This window comes from Jaculus jaculus (assembly GCF_020740685.1).
Source record: "Jaculus jaculus isolate mJacJac1 chromosome Y unlocalized genomic scaffold, mJacJac1.mat.Y.cur SUPER_Y_unloc_2, whole genome shotgun sequence".
Classification (NCBI taxonomy): Eukaryota; Metazoa; Chordata; class Mammalia; order Rodentia; family Dipodidae; genus Jaculus; species Jaculus jaculus.
The window spans coordinates 790,673-809,157 of NW_025423387.1; the positions used below are offsets into that span (position 1 = coordinate 790,673).

The 18,485-nt window shown below is 40.6% G+C and overlaps 1 protein-coding gene across 1 annotated transcript in view; it reads right to left on the minus strand.

Annotated features, from left to right (window-relative positions):
* LOC101611007 (spartin) overlaps positions 1-18,485 on the minus strand; it is a 565,832-nt gene that overhangs the window by 257,556 nt on the left and 289,791 nt on the right.

Sequence of the window (18,485 nt, forward strand, 5' to 3'; positions counted from 1 at the left end):
AGGTCTTTTAGCCAACTGTGTTAATATTCAGTTCTCTGTTGCCTCCAGGTTTCTAATTCAATGTGTTTTTCCCATCCAGTGTGTCTTGCCTGCCAGGTGGTTGTCAGGCTAATAATGTGAGCAATACTCATGTTACTCCTTCCTCTGCAATGTCTCTTGGGTCCCAGCAGAAGGAGTAAAGGTGGCTCGTATTATGGCAGGTAGTTGACTACCTCCACTTTTTGTACTGACAGATCTTGCATTCTGAGTTTTCTCTGCCATCTGTAACATAAAACAGATTCTTCTATCAAGAGCGATAACTGGCTGGGTTAAAGGGTGTGTGCATAGTTATTTGAGTGTTTTTGGTATGTAACCACACTCCTGATGTTCCAAGAGTCATGGTGTCTTCTTGATGGAGTCTATGAGTTTCCTACCCATGGGTTTCTGATCCTAATGATTGTCTTCATCTCCAAGCAGAGACCAGTTTGTTACTTGCAATAGCTGTGTGCCACTATTACAGAAGTGTGTATTTCTTGCTTTGATGGTTGAATTTGTAGCTTGCAGGGACCTCTGCTTATTTACTCCAATAGTGAGCATTGTTAACCATCAGGCCCCCGTAGTTACAGGTTGATGTTTTGATGACCAGCAGTGTCTTCAGCTATAGGGTATTGCGTACCTTTTAGCTCTGCCATGTAATTAGGCATTATGGAGAAGGCCTGCATTGTTTATGGAACCTTATGGATCCCTTTGGACAACATTGCATTGTGGTGGTTAACTCACTGTCTGGACAACCTCTGCCCCACATCCTTAATTTCTCATTGATCTTATTGAACACTATCCAGAAGGAAGGCTTCTGTGGAACTGATTCATTTTGTCTTTAGTTATTTGTAATCCTCTAGCCCACCCTTTTTAGCCACTACATTTCCATTAATCTGGCTATCTATTAAGTTCATTCAGTTAGCCAATAGAGAATTGTCTCCTATCCTTCCTCCCTCTCTATTTCTCCTTTTGTCCTTGTCTTATTCTAGATAGTTATTTAGTATGTTATTTTAAATTTTTTAGGTTGTTTTGTTGTTCTTAGTGCTTTCTACTATCTGTGCCTGATCTGGAATCCACTATATGTTTATTGGCCATTGGAATTTTTTCCTTTGATTATTCAGTGTTCTGTTTTCTGCCTCAGTTTTATTGGTTTATTTTGTTTTTGTTGTTTAGATTGTTTTGAGCTCTTTGTAGTTTATAGATATTAGACCTCTGTCACAGATTTCCTCCCAGTTTTTGGGTTACCTAGGGAGTCTTTTGAAATGTTGTGGGTCTTTACAATCACTATTAAGTTTTCTTTTTTTAATTTTATTTATTTATTTGAGAGCAACAGACACAGAGAGAAAGACAGATAGAGGGAGAGAGAGAATGGGCGCGCCAGGGCTTCCAGCCTCTGCAAACGAACTCTAGATGCGTGCGCCCCCTTGTGCATCTGGCTAATGTGGGACCCGGGGAACTGAGCCTCGAACCGGGGTCCTTAGGCTTCACAGGCAAGCGCTTAACCGCTAAGCCATCTCTCCAACCCCACTATTAAGTTTTATAAGGTCCCAAAAGTTAAATATTTGTCTAGTTTCCTTTGCTACTGCGGATTTCCTTAGGAAGCCTTTCCCAATAACTATGTTTTGTATTGTGTGGAGTTTTCCATAGGCTTTATTGCTTGTTTTTTAAAACTTCTATTCTTAGAGACAATAAGCCATAATGTTTCCCTCCCTTCTCCATTTTCCTCCTCACAATTCTGCTGTCCATTGTATCCCTTCCCTCTTTCCTTTGGGTGCTTTTATTTTGATGTCATCATGTTTTTCTATTATGAGAGTCTTGTATAGGCATTGCTAAGCATTGCAAGGTCATGAATATTAAAGCGAATTTCTGTCTGAGCATTTACATTGTAAGGCGTGGTGCACATCCTTTGGTTTTTATGTTCCTTCACCACCTTTTTCACAATGGGCCCTGTATCTTGGGGGATAAGATGAAGAAGTTTCAGTGCTGAACACTCCTCCTTCATATCTTCTCAGCACTATGTTGGCTTTTAGGTGATCCCAGTGGTCACTGCCATCTGAAAAGAAAAGCTCCTCTAAACAAAAATGAGAATAGCATTAGTATATGAAATTAAGTGTTTTTCTTTTCAGCGGAGTTTTGTGAGAATAATACATGTATTTACAGACAAGAGTAGGCTTTAATACTCCTTTGGCACTTGACCTCCCCTGCCAGTTTTTTTTTTTTTTTTTTTGGTTGTTTGTTTTGTTTTTCAAGGTAGGGTCTCACTCTAGCCCAGGCTGACCTGAAATTTACTGTGGAATCTCAGGGTGGCCTCAAACTCAAAGCAATCCTCCTACCTCTACCTCCCAAGTGCTGGCATTAAAGGTGCAAGCCACCACACCTGGCTTCTGCCATGGTTTTTTGATGGGTTTCTAATAGCAGGGTTTAATTCCCACACTTAGAATTGGCCTTCAGTCAAATCAAAGAACAGCTGGATTCCTCCAGAACACACATACCACTATTGCACTCAACCAGTCATTTGGCCTGTCTGGACCAACATGAGGCTTCTAGTGTCCACTATTTTCACTGCTGTTGAGTTCTGTCTCATAGAAGGCAGCATGCACTGCAGCATTCTGCAAATTTCAATAGTCTGGTCTGTAGAGAGGAGGGTTTCAGCTCAACACTATGGCTTTGCCTTTATATATGACTTGCTTTTATATATATAAAACTGCCTTCATTGTACTTTCTTTGGTTTCCCTCCTTAGTCAATTAATACTACATGGCAAGGAGAGGTTCTTTATGGGTTTTGTCTGTTTGGTATACAAAAGCTTCCTGTATCTCCATTGGCATTTCTTCCTGAATTTGGGGAAAATTTTCTTATATGATTTTGTTGAAAACTCCTACTAAGCTTCTAATTTGTAATTCTTCTCATTATACTATACCCTGAATTCTTATGTCTCATCTTTTCATAGGGTTATGAATATCTTTAAATTGCCATTATTCCAATTGCTTGCCTTTCTAATTATTGGAGAGTATTAGATCTGCCACCTAGCCTTCTATTTAGATACTTTGTTCTCTCCTTCTTCATCCATTCTACTGATGGGACTTTCAATAGACTTTCTTTTTTAAATTACTTTTTATTAGTTAGTTTTGTCCTCAATACATACAGTCAAGTTGGTACCATTGTTAGGCTCATCCTGGCCCCTCCTTGTTGAGGTATATGGGTCATGCACTGTAGAGGACTTTTTTTTTTTTAACTTAACTGGTTGTGCTTCTTAGAGCTATACTTTTCTCCTGGTTTTTCTCCTGTGTTTTTATTTCCTTACTCTTGTCTTATAATTGCCACCTTATTTTTTTGATTTGGTTTTCTGTGTTCACTTTGACTTCCTTTAGGACTTCAATTTATTCTTTAATTCCCTTGTTGTCTTCTTTGATTACTTTGACTTCTTTGAGTATAGATAACTATTTTTGAAATCTTTTCAGGTATTTCATTTTAAACAGTCTCAATGAAGACCACCTCTGATGAATTTATAAATTTTGGTCAGATTGTATTGTATTGTTTATTTGTTTCTTGTATTACAATGTTAATATTTTGCATTTTGAGTTCATTTGATGCTTGGGTTTTCTGATAACTTCTGGCAATATTAGATTTGGAACTCCAAATTTATGTACCTTCATTGTAGGAGTTTAAGGTGTCAATGTAGCTCTTGTACTCCAATCCAACCACAGAAGTAATCCGAGATGTTGAGTTGCCTGCCATTCAAATATTCTAGTGGGCTGAATTGAGCATTTTACTGGTAATTTCTAAAATTCAAGGGTGCAATATGCAAAATCAGTAAAAGGCAGAACAGAGTATACAAATGTTGGGATTGAAATGTGAAGTAATCTTATAAAGTTCAAATATCTAAGGGTATGTGTTGCTCTACACCATTAAGACTGTCAGCTGGGAGGTTGAGATTTTGTTCTCATATGAGTTCCAGTTCAGCCTGGTATTTATGTAGACCCTGCCCCAATAATCATGGAAAAAAATACCCCTAAGAGTCTGAATGCATTAAAAGTGAATATAGTCAACCCCCAAATAAAGCTTAATTGAGAAAGGTATAGCCAACAAAGAACATGCAACCCATAAACTTCCCTTAAAAAGAGATTTTAGCACTTCCAGTGCAGGCCTATGTACCTGATTTTTTGACATTTGGCCTTGTTTCCTTTTTGGTGGCTTCCAATCTCACCACTGCCAAGTGCCACTTTGATCCCTCTATGTTGTGCTATAAATCTTGTGCTCTGAGCAGCTGTACTATTGCTGTGTCTGCCAGTACCTAAATGCCTTTACTGGAGGTTTGTGGTTCTGACATTTTGAGGGGTTTTGAAAGAGTAGGAAGCCTGTAATCATATGGGAACTAACTTCTCAGTCCCTCATACTACTGTCTCACCTTTAGATTTCTTGACTTTGCAAGACGTCTGATGAGGTTGGAAAACTCTATTTTTGGTGTTTGTTCCTGAAGGGAGTGCCAAGCTGGCAAACGGATATATGTGGGTCCAGCTTCTTGGGTGCATAAGCTTCTAGTTGGAATTCTGTCCAGTTTCCTCCCTTCAAGAGACAGAAAGGAGAGAGAGATGAATGCTGGTGTTCAGCTTTCTTTCTCCTTTGGTAAAAAATAAAATGATTTGTTTATTTGCAAGAAGAAAGAGAAGAGAGACAGAGAGGGGGTTAGAGAAGGAAGTCCAGGGCCTCAGTCACTGAATATGACCTATAGATGCATTTGGCCCTTTGTGAAACTGACTTTATATGTGTACTGGGGAAGGAAACCTGGGTCCTTAGGACTTGCAAGCAAGCACCCTAATTGCTGATCCGTTTTTCTATTCTTCACTTTCAGTATTTTCTTTTCTTGTTTTTCAAAGCAGGTTCTCACTCTCTCCAGGCTGACCTGGATTTAACTATGTAGTCTCAGGTTAGCCTTGAACTCACAGCTATCCTCCTACCTCTGCTGGCCAAGTACTGGGATTAAAGTGTGTGCCACCATGCCCAGCTACTTTCTTTTTTTTTTAATCCAATCCACGACTCCAGCCCATAGTATGTTGCTACCCATAGTTAGTTGTCTTCCTACATATTTTAACCTACCAAGACCATTCCCCACATGGGATTCTGTGTTCTTTCAAGTTACGGTCATTATAATTGCTCACAGAATAAATGCACCACGCAAATGGCAGGGAGGAAGGGGTCCAGCAAGGTAGAAGTTTGGGAGACTGGGGTGGACTGAAATGGATGTTTTGCAAATAAAGGAAAATTTAAGGGTTGAAAGATGGCTTAGTGGATAAAGTGTTTGCCTGCAAAGCCTAAGCACCCTGGTTTGATTTCCCAGTACCTATACAAGCCAGATGTACAAGGTGATGCATACATCTGGTATTTATTTGCAGTGGCTGGCATACCCATTCTATCCTTCCCCCTTTCTGTGTTTCTCTCTCTTTAATAAATACTTAATAAAATTTTTAAAATATTCATTAATAGGAATGTATGAAAATCTCCCAGTGAAACCTATTCATTTGAATGCTAACGAAAAAGACTTTTTCTTGCATGAACCACATGTTCCATGCGCAATTCATTTCTTTTCAGTTCTGTTCTACAAGTAGATTTCTCTGTGTCCATTACACCTTCCTATATGTGTGGTGAGGTAGACATGATCACGACAGCAGTTCTTTTCTCTACAAACCAATCTTAGTTCTCCAGAGTCAATGCACAAGGTTCACTGTTCTTCATCTTGCCAGACATCAGATCTATCTTTACAAGAATATATGTCAACTCCACCTCTCTGCTTTCATCACAGATCTAACCTAGAATGCAACATAGTGGCTGAGAATAGTATGGCCTACCTGCTATTTGTCTGCTTGTGGGACTGTACTGTGAAACAAATTCATTTTAGTTTTGTTATTTGTTTACCATTCAGCAAAACATTCACACTCAAACTCAGTCTTGATCTTTAATCCTATCTTCAAATCTCCTTTCATATTTCTTTGGTGTCAGATTGTGTCCTGCCTCATTAATTAAATGATTTAAAAAGTTACATAATACTTCTGGCTACATTAGGGATAACGGGTTTGGATAATATAATTATTTTTTTTCTCTAAGAACTCATCTTTATTCCTATATAACAGTTTCTGATTATTTATGAAAAAATAAGCTTATACCCAACATAACCTCTCCAATCCTTTTTTTTTTTTTTTTAAGTAGGATTTCAGTCTGGCTCAGCCTCTCCTGAAATTCATTATGTAGTCTCAGGGTGGCCTTGAACTCACGACAATCCTCCTCCCTCTGCCTCCCCAGTGCTGGGATTAAAGGAATGTGCCACCATGCCCAGCTAACCTCTCCAATAGTTTTAAAACTTCCTAGACACTTAAATGACTTTTAAAAATGTAAACTCCATTAGTAAGTTATGTGGGTATGGATAAGAATAGAAAGGCTGTAATGTGTATTCCTTATTCATGCAGTACCTTCTTCAGACAAGCATTACTGTACTATAAAATATTATTTTTCATTCAACATCAAAATACAAATTTTATGACCATCATAAAACTTATTTTAATTCAGTTCAGATTGAAGATATCACAGGCTTCATTAAGGGGAGTAATTTGAAGATGACTGAGAATATTTTTAACTACACTATGACACTGTAGTGGATATGTAATGACTTGCAACTGTATGTTACTTGTCATGGTTGGAAACAAAAATCCATGTAAGTCTTATTGTAAGGGGACTGAATAAAAGTCATATGATAGAGTCTTATAAGGACTGATGAAGAAAGAAGTTAAATGACTTGAGATAAATGTTCACATTTATTATTATTCCCACCCCCACCAGCACTGAGATCAGATGCATGCCACTACATCTGGCATTTTATTAAGTATTTTGGGAGCAAATACTTTACAAATGGAGATATTCCACAGAAACATGTATTTTTATTTTTCCCTGCACTGTGTATGATATATGACAAAATGCAGACATTTGCTTATCCTGATGTATGGATTTTAGTTATGGGAACCTCAAATAATGTACATTCAGATAAAGAAACTGTGGGGTTCCAGACTCCAATGCACTTGCTTCTGATTGCTTCCCTTTCAAATCCCAAATTGTACGCACAATCTTGTGTGAATGACCATATATCAGTCCTGGGAGATTGAACCTGGGCTGAGAGGGTTTTTAGGCAAGTGTCATTAACCTTTGAGCTATTTCACCAGGTCCTCTGTCTTTATTTTTGACACAGGATTTCTCACTGACCTTTGAGCTCATGAACTTTATTAGACTAGCTAGCGAGACAGCCCTGTGGCCTCCTGTAATGTTCATGGCTTTTTAAAATATGGGTTTTAGCATCATAAGAGGAGGAAAAGACCATGACATCAAAATAAAAGAGAGACTGATTGAGATGGGGAGAAGTTATGCTGGAGAATGGAATTTCAAAGGGGAAAGTGTGGAGGGAAGGGTATTACCATGGGATACTTTTTATAATCGTGGAAAATGTTTTAAAAAATTGAGAAAAAATTTAAAAATAAAATATAGGTTTTAGTAATCCAAAGTCAACCCATCATTATTTCATGCCATGCACTTCACTTACTTAACCATCACTCTATCCCCTTTATCAAATTTTTTAATGGTATAAAATGCAGAATAAAGGGCCGGAGAGATGGCTCAGTGTTTATATGCACTTGTTTGCAAAGCGTGATATGCTGGGTTCAATTTGCCAGTACCCACATAAAGCCAGATGTGTAAATTGGCACATGCATCTGATTTTAAGTTGCAACCACAAGAGATCATGGCATGGACATTTTCAATTTCTCTGTCTCTCTGTTTGCCTGTCTGTTTCTTTCTCCCTCTCTCTCTCTCTCTCCATTTCTCTCCCGCTCTCTCATCCTGACATGCCATGCCTATACTCACACTTTTTTGCTTGCATTTAAGAGTAGATAGGGCTGGGGAGATGGCTTAGCAGTTAAGGTGCTTGCCATCAATACCAGAAGAATCAGGTTTGTTTCCCAGGACCCATATAAGGCAGATGCACAAGGTGGTGGCACAAGTGTCTGGAGTTTGTTGGCAGCAGCTAGGAGACTGTTGTGTGTCCATTCTTTCTCTATCTGCCTTTACCTCTATCTCTCAAAACTACATATTTTGTAAGGAATAAAAAAAAAATTTGAGTGTGTTCACTTTCTTATTCCAACTGGCATCCAAACCAAACATTGTTAGCTCATTGTCATTCTCATTTTTCTTTTTTTAACTTCCCATTTTTTAAAAAGTACATCTAGCCAGGCGTGGTGGTGAACATCTTTAACTCCAGCACTTGGAAGGCAGTGGTAGGGGAACTGCCATGAGTTTGAGGCCACCCTGAGGCTCCATAACAAATTCCAGGTCATCCAGGGCTAGAGTGAGACCCTATGTCAAAAAGCACCCCCCTCAAAAAAGTACATCTCTTTGAGATTTTAAAATTTAACATAGTATTTTAATTTTTCAGATTAGATTATGTGAAATAATTTAAACATGTAAAAATTCCTTGAATGGCACAAAATTATCACTCTACTACTTCTAGGGAGTCACCAACAGTACCTAAACTAATGGTACTTTTGACAAAAAAAGGAAGAATGGGCTTGAGAGGCTTTTTAAGGCCCTTCTCTGCAAAGCCTAAAAAATGTGGGTACATTTCCCCATTACCCATGTAAAGCCAGATGCACAAGGTGGCACATATGTCTGGAGTTCATTTGCAGTGGTTGAGACCCCAGTGTGTCCATTTTCTGTCACTTTACTCTCTACCTCTATCTCTCTGCTTATAAATAAAATATTTTGAAAAATATCACTAGCAAATGAAATATGCCTTATGTTTACAAAATGCTACGTAAATATATTTTATTTTGTTTTGTTTTATTTTATTTTTTCTTTTAATTTCAGTTTGAGACAGGATAGGCATTCCTAACTCCAGGCATGTGCACCAAGTTGTGCACATGTGCCACATTGTAGTGCTGGCTCCCTGGCTTCCTTGGGTTCTGAACTGTAAAACCTGGGTCCTAAAGCTTTATAGATAAGAATCTAAACCATTAAGCAATCTCTCCAGCCCTTGTTTTTGTTTTTAATTTTTTGAAAAAGGGTGTCTTTTATAGCCTAGCATGGATTTAACATAATATAGATTTGCTAGACTGAAATTCATAATCCTCCTACCTCTGCCTCCTGAGTGCATGGATTATAGGTGTGCACCACCAGGACTGGCTTCTTTTCAAAGAATTTCTCTGAGTAATGGAGAACTGAGAAAAGAAAGATGAGAGAAGATGCATCAGTGGCTTATTTTTAAGAAAATAAAGACTTAAGCATAAAATAATATTTGTCTCACAGTATTTACCATATTCAAATAAATCCCAATTAAATCACTTCTTATATTTTAGACTTTTGTCTCTTACCCAGACACAAGAACAACAGAGATCATGATGTTTTGTTACAGTTGTTCACTGTACATAATTTGCAGGTATCTGGTAAATAGTTGGGCTTGAGTGGAAATATTCTAATGGTTTTCTGGTGCTATTATGGCAAATTCTTTCTGATTGTCTCCTTATTCTGCTAATCTTTACATTCTCTCCATGCATCTATCCACACTTTGCTTTCATTCTTCTTTCTTTTCTTATTTTTAAAAACCCTAAAGTAAAAAGAAGAGTCCAGGAACAGATGGCTTGTCAGCTGAATTCTACCAAACCTTCATGGAAGAACTCAAACCAATCTTCCTCAAACTGGGTCACTCAATTGGAGAATAGGGTAAGCTACACAACTCCTTTTGTGAAGTTAGTATCACCCTAATTCCAAAACCAGGCAGAGATGCCACAAGAAAAGAAAACTACCAGCCTATTTCCTTGATGAATTTAGATGCAAAGGTCCTGGAAAATATCCTCACAAACTGAATCAAACAACACAGCAAAAGCATTCTCCACCTTGACCAAGTGGGGTTCATCCCAGGAACACAGGGTGGTTCAACATGAAGAAATCTGTCAACGTAATGCACCACATAAGCAAGGTTAAACACAAAAACCACATGATCATTTCAATAGATGCAGAAAAGGCCTTTGATAAGATACAACATCACTTCATGGTCAAAACAGTGGAGAGAAATGGCATGGTTGGTTCATATCTTAACATAGTAAAGGGAATATACAAAGCTCATAAGGCCCAAATGACACTTAATGGAGAGAGACTAGAGGAATTCCCATTAAGATCAGGAACAAGACAGGGTTGTCCACTCTTACCTCTGCTCTTCAATATAATACTGGAAGTCCTAGCACAAGCAAGAAGACAGGAGAAAGAAATAAAAGGGATACAATTTGGAAAGGAAGAAGTTAAGTTAGCTCCATTCACTGATGACATGCTTGTATATGTAAGAGACCCCAGAGACACCATCATGAAACTCCTGAAGGTGATTAACTCCTATAGGAAGGTAGCAGAATACAAAATCAATGCACAAAAATCAGCAGCCTTCCTACATGCAAATGATGAAGACAGAGACAAAGAAATAGGAGACATGGTCCCTTTCTCAATAGCAACAAAATAAGTAAATAAATAAATAAAATACCTTGGAATAACATTAACCAAGGAAGTGCAAACTCTACACATTGGAAATATAAAAACACTGAAAAAAGAAATTGAGGAGGGCTTTGCTCCTGGATAGGCAGAATTAACATTGTGAAGATGACAATCCTACCAAAGACAATATACAGATTTAATGCAATTCCAATTAAAATCCCAACAGTGTTCTTCACAGAGACAGAAAAAATAATCTTAAATTTCATATGGAAACGCAGAAGGCCTTGCATATCCAAACTTATCCTCAGCAAAAGAAATACCTCTGGTGGCATCACCATACCTGATCTAAAGCTATATTACAAAGCCACAGTAATAAAAACAATATTGTACTGGCATAAAAACAGGACTATAGATCAATAAAATAGACTTGAGTATCCATTTGGGTCAAACACCTATAGCTACTTGATATTTGACAAAGGCCCTAGCAATATAGGCTGGAAAAAAGATAGCATCTTCAACAAATGGTGCTGGACAAACTGGATAACCATATGCAGGAAACTAAAACTTGATCTGCACATTTTGCCATGCACTACACTCAAGTCCAAATGGAGACCTCAATATAAGAACCTCGACTATTACTGGAAGAAAATATAGGAAGAACTTTTCATCATACAGGAATGGAAAAGACTTCCTGAACAAAACCCCAGTAGCTCATGATCTTAAACAGTCACTCAACCAATGGGATCACATTTATGTGAAGAGTTTCTTTACAGACAAGCACACAATAAGCAAAACCAATAGATTACCCACAGAATGGTAGAAAATATTTGATGATTATCCAACAAACAGAGGCCTAATTTGTAGAATCTACAAAGAACTCAAAAACCTAAACAATAAAAGGTCAAACAACCCACTCACAAAATGGGGCAAAGAACTGAACAGTCAGTTTACCAAGGAAGAAATACAAATGGCAAACACACACTTAAGAAAATGTTCATCATCCCCAACCATCAGGGAAATGCAAATTAAAACAACTATGAGTTTCCACCTTACCCCCATAAGGATAGCAAACATTAAAAATTCAAATGAAAGTAAATGCTGGCGAGGATGTGTAGAATTAGGAATACTCATCCACTGTCGGTGAGAATTTAAGATGGTACTAACACTTTGGAAAGAAATATGGAGAATCCTGAAAAAGCTGATGATAGAGATACCAGCAGACCCAGTTATTTTCTTACTGGGCATCTACCATAAAACTGTTAAACCGTAGGCCAGAGAGATGTGCTCAACCATGTTTGTGGCAGCTCAATTCATAATAGCAAAGAGCTGAAACAACCTGTGTTCATCACTAGAAGAATGGATAACTAATCTACACAGTGGAATTCTATTCAGCAGTAAGAAAAACTGACACAATGAAATTTGAGGGAAAATGGTTGAACCTGGAACAGATCATTCTCAATGAACTTACCCAATCACAGAAATAAAAATCGCCACATAGTCTCAATCATGTGCAGGACCTAACCTCAATCTACACAAGATGCTGACATCAGCAAGCATCTAAAGGACTAGAAAATAGGATGGGAAGGATAGGAAGGAGAGAGTGGGTGGGAAACACAAATCTAGACTCAAAAGGCAATGATATCATAAAATTCTACATCCTAAAATGCAGACCAAATGTCTGAACCTTCACCAGGCCCTTAGAGGGAACACCTGAACCACAAGACATTGGAGAGGGCATGATGAAGAGTGACCTTAATCTTCTACAGCTTCTTTTATTCTCTCTGTCTGTCTGTCTGTCTGTCTCTCTCTCTCTCTCTCTCTTCTCTCTAACTCTTTTTATTAGTTATTTTTTTCTTCATTTTCTTAGTGGGCACTGACCTACATGTAACTCCCAGGACCAGCAAGGGGCTTTAATTCACAATGAGCTTTTGATCAGAGAAACCAATCAGGTTTCCTAAAAGAAAGACAGATTTTTGTCAGAGTACTTGATGACCCACCAAAGGTTAGTGGTAAGAACCTACTGCTGAAGGCACTGTATGTGATCAACACGTAAAATGGAATGGCATGGCTGGAAGCTGGGAGATACTCAGTCTCCAGATAGTCAGCACATCTAGTGCCAGAAGGTGGTGCTACATGGGCGACTGGGGGAAAATGACCAATATCTGTCCAACCAACTCATGGTCTAACCTACTTAGCAGCAAATAAACTGTCATGATGCTCATGCAGCCATGGTGGGAAACCAGCTGGTCTTGATTTGGCTAACTGGTCCCCTATTGTATGGGACCCATAGATGGAAGTGGGAAACACATCAGAACCATATCCAAACACAAGCCTGCTCTCCATTATGAAGCCACCACCAATCGTAGGCTATAAGATGGCCTATACCTATTAAATTCTCTATCAAAAATAAGGACTATCTCATTTGTTAGGTGCTAACTTCACTATCTGTTGGAGAATCTGCTTCTGTTTTTCAGGTAGATATAGATCCTAAGGAGAGAACTACCCCATCATTCCTCCAAAGGGCCCCAGCTGAAACTAAAAACAATTGGCCAATTGGCCAAGGAAGGGTGCTGTTTTCTTGGTGAACTGGGTACCAGCACAAGGGAGAAGGAGATAAACACAGAGAAAAATCAACTCCTACCAAAGCAGAGATCCAGAGACCCAGAGGCCCCCAACACTTCATCACTGAAGCAGGCCAAAAATGAACCCAACATAGCTCAGGAAATTTTGCAGAACTGGGGCAAAAAGAATGTCACAGCCACATGTTGGGCATGATATGAAGAGACATATATCCTACTCATAACACTGGGGTAACTCCAGAATGCATGACCCATCTACCTCAACAAGGAGGGGCCAGGGGTAGGGGATAGGGCATGGATGTGCCTAACAATGGTACCAAATGAACCATATTCGCTGACCACAAAGCTAGTTAATAATTTAAAGAAAGATCTGGAGTGCAAAATCACATTATCATCTCAGTAGATGTGGAACAGGAAGTTTACAAAATTCAACACCTTTTCATGATAAAAGAATTATAGAAGCAGGGAACAGAAGGAACATATCTCAACAAAATAAAAGCTATTTACAACAAAGCTACAGCCAACTTAATACTAAGTGTGGGAAAACTTGCAGCATTTCCACTACATCCAGGAGCAAAACAACTGTGTTCAGAAGCCGGTTCTCAGTAGACCATTTGCACCAATAACTTGGAGCGAGCACCCCAGGCCGACAGCGTCCATTGCTTCCCAGCCAGCTCCCTTTCCTTAGCCGTGCGCGTCAGCACCGCCCGGGAGGGGCGCGGGCCCCACGCACGACCGCTGCGGCTTCACCTCGTAGAGGACCGCGCCCGAAGGCCTCACACGTGACGACGGCCGCACGCGGACCCAGCGAGGAAGGGGGCTGGCGCCGTGGGTGCCCGCCGCGCTGCACGGGGCCCAGCCTGTGGGAGCTGGCACGCGTCACAGGACGAGCCACGGAACGCGCGCGCGCCTTTGTGTCGCCGCCGGAAGTGGGCGTTGCTGACGACGCGCGTGGCCGTGGCCGTTTCCTTGGCGGTGGCCGTGGCCGTGGCGGTGGCGGTGGCTGCGGGCGGAGTCGCCTGTGGTCCGAGCGCCTGCACTGAGGTAAGAAAGGCCCTGGCGTCTTAGCCAGGGCAGCGCCTCCACAGAGCTCACCTTCCGGGGCCCTTCCTCCTCTCGCTCTTCCCTTTTCCCGCCCTGCTCTTCAGGCCGGGCCTGTGAAGGCCGCTCTCTCCGGCGCTCAGACCGTTGGCGGCCAGCGCTCGCCGCTCCGACACCTCTCGCACCTGTTTCCAGTGTGTTCTAGGGAACCCTCTGCCCCGCCTGCCCGTATTGGCTCCCATCGCTGGCCCCTGCCTGCGTTGGAAAAGGGGGTTTCTCTCCTCGGTGTTGGCTGTAGGGAAGGGAATCCTCACCCGAGGGAGGCCTCCAGCCCCCTTAAGAGGTCACAGAGCAGCCTCACGCTCCGCTTCTTCCCGTCATCAGACAGCTTCAGCTTTACCCACGGAAAGTTCATTTAATAACAATGTTTGGTAAAGGACATCTCGAGTCGAAAAGATTGGAATTTTCAAGTCGTCACAACCTTTTTGCTTTTAAAAGTCTTACTCATTTGCATTACAATTCTTTTCTGAGAAGTGTATTATGTACTGCACGCATACATATATTTCAGGTCGGGTCTAAATCTAGCCCACACTGACGACAAACCCGTGGTGTACCCCAGGCTGTCTTGAAACATACAGTTTTCCTCCTACTTCTGTCTGCTAAATGCTGGGTGAAAGGCACAATGATCATTTGCCCATTGTTGCGCACGCTGTTGGCTGTTGATCCCAGCCCTGCAGAGGCACAGGTAGGAGTACTGCTGTGAATTTGAGGCCGGCCCGTGACTACAAACTAACTTCCGGGTCAGACTGGGGACTGTGAGTCCCTATCCCCAAAAGAAAGATTGAAACAAAGAAAGAAAGGCATGAGCTATCTTACTCAAACCAACTCGTAAATCCTCACGTTTATAAATTGCCCTTCAGGGTGGTGAGGGAATGAGTGGCTGGAGGGGCTTAGATCTTAAGTAACTCTTGCCGTCTTAGCATAGGAAACTGGGGAAAGAAAAGGGAATCAACTCCAGAACAGCGGAACATCAGTGTGGCAGCATTGTGTCTTTTATGAGTCACGGAAAAGAGGCAGCAGGAAGGATGATTCCGAAGTCATGTTTACTTGCAAATCCAGAGGTGTGTTTTCAATTCCCAGTACCACACTAAAGCCACAAACATAAAGTGGAGCATGCTTCTGGAGTTCATTGGCAGGGGCAAGAGGCCCTTGTACCCCTATTATCATTCTTTCTCTCGATGCTTAGCAGTGCTTTTTTTTGAGTTAGGATCTTACACTAACCTTAACTGACACTAGGGTGACTTTTAAATCTTGAGGATACTCCTATCTTTGCCTCCCAAGTCAGGGATTAGCAGTGCTTTTTTTTTTTTTTTTTTTTTTTTTTTGTGTGTGTGTGTGTGTGTGTGTGTTAGGATCTTACACTAATCCAGCTGAACTGGATGTTACTATATAGTCTAAGGGTGTCTTTTAACTCATGAATAACCTCCTATCTGCCTCCCAAGGCTGGGATTAAATGCATGTACTCCGAAAGGTGTCCAAAAGCAGATGTTACACCCCTAGGGCTCATGACTACTCCTGTTTTAAGTTTTCAGTATCAAGGATATATACCCTCCCATGGAGCGGGCCTGCAGTCCAGTTGGAGGGCAGATGGTTTCCACCATGATAGATGTGCCCCTATCTTACCCTTTGGCTCAATTGTCCTGGCTGGCCAGTTACAAGACTTGCAGTGTCTACTGTTGAGTATCTTCACTGGTGCTCTCTCTTTCTCCCATTGAACTGCATGTAGAATGGCTTCTTCCAGCTTTCTGTCAGCTTGTCTACATGGTGGAGGTTATTCCAGGAGATTTTCTCAATGGTGTTGCAGCCCACGTATGTGGAGTTTAGCTATTGGGTCTTTCCATTGATTCCTGGTGGGAAACCAAGAGCCTCGACGATGGCCTGTAATGTTTGAGGGCATAGGGGACCTCCCTGGCCAACAACTCACTGGAAGGTATCCCATCCCTGGCACTGAAACTTTTCTAGCAACGATTTACGGCTCCTGAGCATTCCATTGTCCAAAACCAGAGGATTCCATATGATTTATTTATATTCCCTTAATTTTGTTTAGCCCTCCCTCCACCTTTCCTTTACTCAATCTCTTCCCCTGACCTCACTTTGGGTCTTTTCAACCCCCATTAATCTATTCTTCTTCTTACATATAAATGATACTCACTCTTAGCCCTCTTTCCTTTCTCTTCCCTTTATATCTCTTGTTTTTTTTTTAAGCTTACTGGCCTCTGCCACTGAGGTTTTTTACCTTCTCACACAGAAGCCGAATCATCTGTAGCTAGGATCCACGTATGAGGGAGAACATGCTGCGGCATTTGGCTTTCTGGGCCTGGGTTACTTCACTTAGTATAATACAGATCCATCGATTTTCCTGCAAATTTCATAACTTCATTTTTCTTTACCGCTGAGTAGAACTCCATTGTATCAATGTGCCCTATCTTCGTTATCCACTCATTAGTTGAGGGACATCTAGGCTGGTTCCATTTCCCAGCTATTTTGAAATGAGAAACAATAAACATGGTTGAGCACGAACTTCTAAGGAAATGAGATGAGTTCTTAGGATATATGCGTAGGAGTACTATAGTTGGGTCATATGGTATAGCAATTTTTAGCTGTTTTAGGAAACTCCACAACAATTTCCACAATGGCTAGACCAGATTGCATTCCCACCAACAGTGTAGAAGGGTTCCTCTTTTTCCACATCTCTGCCAGCATTTACGGTCATTTATTTTTATGATGGTAGCCAATCTGGCAAGTGTGAGATGGAATCTCAATGTAGTTTTAATCTGCATTTCCCTGATGACTGGGGATGTAGAACATTTTTTTAGAAGCTTATATGCCATCTGTATTTCTTCTTTTGAGAACTCTCTATTTAGCTCCATAGCCCATTTTTTTTAATTGGCTTGTTTGATTTCTTTGTATCTCCTTGATATTAATCCTTCATCAGATATATAGCTGCCTTTCCCATTCTGAAGGTTGCCTCACAACACCAATTGTTGAGGAGGCTGTCTTTTCTCCAGTGAGTATTTTTGGCTTTTTTATTGAGTATCAGGTGGCTATAGTTACCTGGTCTTGCATCTAGGTCCTCTATTCTATTCCATTGATCTATATTTCTGCTGTTGTGCCAGTACCATGCTGTTTTTGTTACTATGGCTCTGTAGTATAGGTTAAAATCAGGTATGATGTTACCACCAGCCTTAGTTTTGTTGCACAGTATTATTTTAGGTATTCCTGGATTTTTATGATTCCAAATGAATTTTTGGATTGTTTTTTCTATTTCCATGAAGAAAGCCAATGGAATTTTGATGGGGATTGCACTCCCTTAATCCTGACAGTAAGGAGGTTAAGATTTCTGGCCTGTAGAGGGTTCTAAGTCAGCTTGTGACCAGGTGAGACCCTTCCCTAATGTATAACAGAAGAGGAAACAAAGGCACTATAAATCAAGAAGCAACAAATAGCAATCCCAAAATACAACTTATTTAAAAATGGTAAATCTGACCATCCATCAGGTTTAACATATAATTTATCCTGATATGGGAGGTGCCATTAGCACTTCTGGTTCAGGCCTACATACCAGGTTTATTAGGCAGGTACTGGCCTTGTGTAATCCCAGTTACATTTTGGGATGATTTGTATTTCACTTATGCTGCTCCTTCTTGGGTCTCAGTGTTGGTTCATGTAGGTTTAGCTAGGCTGCTCTGTTCACTGGAGCTGGGCACTGGCAGTGGGGGAGGGGAGGCTGCCATTGCTGCTCTAGTTCTCTAGCTGTTCCACGTGTTATTCCACATTGTGGTCTGCTCCTCCGTTGTTCACTGCCCTTCTTCCTTCATGTTTCTTGAGTTTGAGGAGAGCTCCGGTGTGAGTGGAAAATCCCCTCACCTGGCTTTTTCTGAGGCTTAAGCCAAGCCTGCAGGTTGGGTGGCGTGCTAACACTGCATTCCTGCAGACCTGCCCGAGCATCTTCTGCCAGCCTGTACAGGCTCTGGATTCTCTGGGTCTCTCCTACTTCTCCACTGCTATTTCAATTCTCTACAAACCTTAATTATTAGTAAAAGTGAGTATTTTGCTGGTTTTTTTTTTTTTTTTGGTTCCTCTCCCTCCTTCCCCCAGGCTTCTTTAGCATGGCAACTACACAACCATCTTAACCAGAAGTCTTTTGGAAATTAAAATTTTTTAAAGTCACAGAATTGTTAAATAAACTAGAACATATCTGAACATTTCGAATAGGTTAAGTGTTGCTATATTAGCATCCAGCACTGTTATATCAGAGAGAGAGAGAGACAAAAGTG